Here is a 4657-nt window from a genome sequence, read left to right on the forward strand (position 1 = left end):
AAACGCTCAACCTCCAAAATCGATTTTTGATAGAAAGCTCGGTGTCATTCATAAAAAAAATCAAAGGTGAGGTACGTATTGAAGAAGACAAAGAGATATATTAGCCACCTTCAAAGGCCGGCACCTAATCTCTTATACAGGAGACGACAACCAATGGTATCCCATCTGATAAGGAGGAGCAAGATATTTCTACAAGACCTCAATCTCCAATACTCGAGACAAGCTTACGAGTAAGACCTCATTAATGACGCTCGCAATGAATCGAGTGCAGGAGGTAAACTCAATCGTATGACTATTGCGAGAAATCGATACAAAACATCGGAGAGATATAACAGAGTTGAATGGGAACGCGAATTAGGCAACCCAGAAGCTGAGTAAAACCCAGTGGGACACTTCTGTCGGAAGGACGAATTTGACCACTCATAAAGATGATCAAGTATTCAGACACGTGATTATAAAGCCGAGTAACGAATGCGGACCTGAATATCACGCTCTAAAATCCTTAAGGCTATATACCCTGAAGCCGGCTCAAACCGGTGAGAATCGCTCGTCTTCAACATTCAATTATAACATGCGGAAATGCTCTAAGAGCCATCCACAACGTCAAGGCTGTTCATTATGACTGTACTATAAACATTAACAATGTAATCAGAGTCATACGCGAGTATTGTATACAATCGAAGCGTGATTGCAATTGCAATGCAAGTAGCTGTTGTTTGGCCTCCATTGGGGCCACCATTTATTCTATATCTTTATCTATGCGTAAACGGACAAGCATCCCGGTGAAATCGATAGTAAAGAAGGAAAATTTTCTCTAAACGTCCTTGCAATATTCAGTTTTTTATGATATGTAATACGTATAGTTTTCATTAAGATCCAAAGGCATATACAACACCAATATTAAAACAAATAAAAAAATACAATGCATCAGGTGCATTGATCACTATACCTTGTTGTGTTTACGTATCGGGGCCCTTGGCTTTCTTACGGTTGGCAGCGCTCTTTTCGTTAACTAGCTTCCTTGGAATTTGATAGCCATCAAATACTATACTTTGTTGTAGTGTGCCAAGACCAAATGATAATCGACGTTAAAACGTCGCTCAGATATTCAAAAGTACAGGTTTGTAATCCTGATCTAAAACTATTCATGTGCATGCGTTTCCATAAAATTATGTGCAATGTAGCTACCATCAACTAGCTTCCCTACAATATTAAACAATGATTTCTTGACCATTGTCGACTTACACGGATTGAACCCTCTAGGTGTTAGTCACTAAATGCACAGGTATAGATATATGATATAGCACACAACAACAACATGTTTAAGAAACTTGGGCCAAACATTACAATAAAGACAAAATTCAGTGAGGGTTCAACGAAATGTTCATTAACTTGAGCTAACGTTGCAACAAAAGTTTTGAGTAAAAAAGAGAAACCTCCAATTGTAATATTGCCATCTAATTTTAAAAAGGCGTATATTTTTGATATTTTTGTTTCAGGACATAAACATTAAAACAAAAGGACACTTCCATAGAATGTAATACGTGATTTGCTGGTTAATATAAAAGACATTTTTATAAATAAACATCTTGTCCACTTCATTTTTTAGTACAGACTATAGCAGAAACTTATTTTGATGAAACGTTTGTGCACGCCATGAGATTTTAGCTATGAACTTAGTTTTTGTTTGCTTAGCAGAAACCTTATTTTATAATTGAATCTTAAAAACACAGTTTCTACAAAATAAAGTTTCTGCCAACTAACCAAAATTTATCTACTCACAACAAACAAACTTTGTGTTGTGAAAATAAACAAACTACTTTATGTATCACACAACAAACAAAAAATAGTTATTAAATGAAAATAAAATGATATATAAGCTATATAAAAAATATAAAAGCACTTCGTATAAATATAACTTTTATCGATGTATTAGGTTATATTTAACTATACACGACTAAATTCAAACTTTAAGTCTGATTCCGCTCACGTCATCATAAAACAAGGCTGTTTGGACCAAGCTTGCTGCTGACGGCAGCAACATCGAGCATTGGATTGCTGGCATCCTAAACGACCCCAGTCATACTATAAAACTATGTTTGTATGCTAAAACAAAAAAATTGCCCCTAAGAGGCCTGGCGGGCCTTTTTATCCGTAACCGACAGGAAAATGGGGCCGTGGCCCGCCGGCCCGGCGTGGGGGTCAAATACTATGACCCAGAAATGACCCCTCATACGAATTTTGGGATTATGTAACGTATCAAATAGTTGAGCGTTTTACGCTTACGCAATGGTTTTAAAACATTGCAACGTATAACGGTATGAGGTCTGTGCGGCCGCGACCGCCAACAGGCGATTCGGCAACTTCAGTGAGTCCAGTCCTCATTCCAAATTCTCATTTTTCTTATTTCGCTCTACTACTCTAATCTCTAATAGAGTAGAGAGTGTTTAAGCAATAGAGAGTGCTCTACTACTACTCTAGTAAAGTCTAATAGACTTTAGAGAGTAGAGGGAGGTAGAGTGAAAGACTGAAAGGCACCATATGAATGATATAATATGCACAATGTAGTATGTAGAGTACTCTCTCTCTCTACTAGAGTCTCTAGCAACTGATTGTTTGGGACTTGGGTAGAGTGATAAGTTACTTCGATAGTTCTTTAGTTCTATAGGCCGGGTTTAGGAATTAGGAAGAGTTTCTACCTCTTTTTACTATTTTAGGGTTTAGGGGTTTAGCAAATTGGCCTCGCGGGGAGCCGTGGAGTGTGTCGCCGCCCGTCAGCGGTCAGCGGACAGGGACAGCGGAACTTATCAAAAATGAAAAATCGGAAGTAAAGGTTTTTTAAAAACTAATACATTGGAACTACAATCTAAAATTTAATAAAAAAAGGAGAGATTTTCGATAAAAAAAAGAAAAAATAGAACCCTTTTTTTTAAAAATAGAATACAAATGGGCTCCCAATTACTCCAGATTTTACTTAAATAAGCAAATATGTATTTTTACTATTTTAAATTTTTTTAAATTTTTAGTTGACAACTTGTGAGTTGTGACATGTTGAGTTGAGTTATGAAATGACAGTGTGACTTGTGTAGTTGTGAGTTTGTGACATCAAAATTTCAAAATTCAACAACAGTCAGGACTCATCACCGACGGTCAATCCATCACACACACACACGTGCAAAGTCTACAATCTGCAAACTATGCACATATTTAAAAAATACTCCTGCTTTTTTTTATACTGTAAATAGAAATATTTAGAGTATACATATGAGTATACTACTATATTGAAAATAAATAAATAAAACACGAAATAGTGTAAATTTCTAAGCCACTCAGAGCAAATTATATTTAGTTCACACAGGGGTTTTTTTAGTTTTTAGATTAGTTTTTAGTTTTTTCCAAACAAAAGTATACAGCTTTACTGCTCTATTTATTGTTTTTCTTTTGCTTTTGGGGATATTTTTGTTTTGTTTTTAAAAGATAATAGGAACAAAGAAAACTATTGATGCCAAATTTGAAATTGCCAATTGCCAACTGCCAACAGTGCCAAGACATTTAGACTCTCGCCGTCTATAACGCCGCCCTCGCCGACTCCTGAAAGGCTCGAATCTCGATTTTGTCTAAAACCCACCCAAAAAAGTACAAAAATCCTCTTCTAAAAAATAAAAAAATCTTGGACACACCGGATTTCGTCGGCCGGGGACTTTGGGCCTATTTTGAAAAAATAGATTCAAAGGACTGGTTTTTACAGGCACTGATTTTTGTTCTTTTTTCAGAAGAATTTAGATATATTTATTTTGAAAACAAAATTCATCTTTGTACGTTCTTGACTTCTCTTGAATACAAATAGCCGACTCTAGCAATTTCTTATGTTTCCATTCCAGTCTCCAACTCTTCATAGCCTTCGCTATTCTATTTACACAAGAAGTCACAGATCAAACCTAATTTCCAGTCCACCGCATAACACAGAGAAACTATTGTGGAATGTGGATACTATTCGTAACGCAAGTTTCTCGTAGTAATTTCTTAAAAAAATCCATAGCCTTCTTAAAATCAAACCCAATTTAACCCACACGAGTATCCACTATCCACTACTGCTAGACGCTACGCATTACGCATTTATAACCGGATCACGATATTTGACTAATTTCAAATACAATAGTGCAACATGCACATCTTGTTGAAATACATCTATAAGCTTCAGCAGAGCAGTATAACTGTATTCATATATGTCGACTGCTTCTATAATAACTACTACTTATACGAACTACTAAATAAAATTCAACTACTGTCCAACAATAAACACAACAACTACATAAACTAACACAATTTGTAGTAATTATGAAGCATGATTGGGAAAGACGAAATCGGTGCTGCTAGTATTTTAGTGAGATCTGGTAGCTCGGCTTTCGCGCATTTGAATGAGAGCAGAAAAGAGGAGCGCGAATTCTATAGGCTGATACCGTTTGTCAGCAAAAACAGTTTTTGGCATATTGCTGTCGATATAATCTTTATTTGCTACTTTGCCGGACTCTTCTCGTAAGTTTTTTCAAACTAATGAACTAACCTTCTAAAATAACTTTATATATATATATATATATATATATATACATATATACATATATACATATATACATAATAAACATATACTACTACATAT

This window comes from Sphaeroforma arctica (genome assembly GCF_001186125.1).
Source record: "Sphaeroforma arctica JP610 unplaced genomic scaffold supercont1.229, whole genome shotgun sequence".
Classification (NCBI taxonomy): domain Eukaryota; class Ichthyosporea; order Ichthyophonida; genus Sphaeroforma; species Sphaeroforma arctica.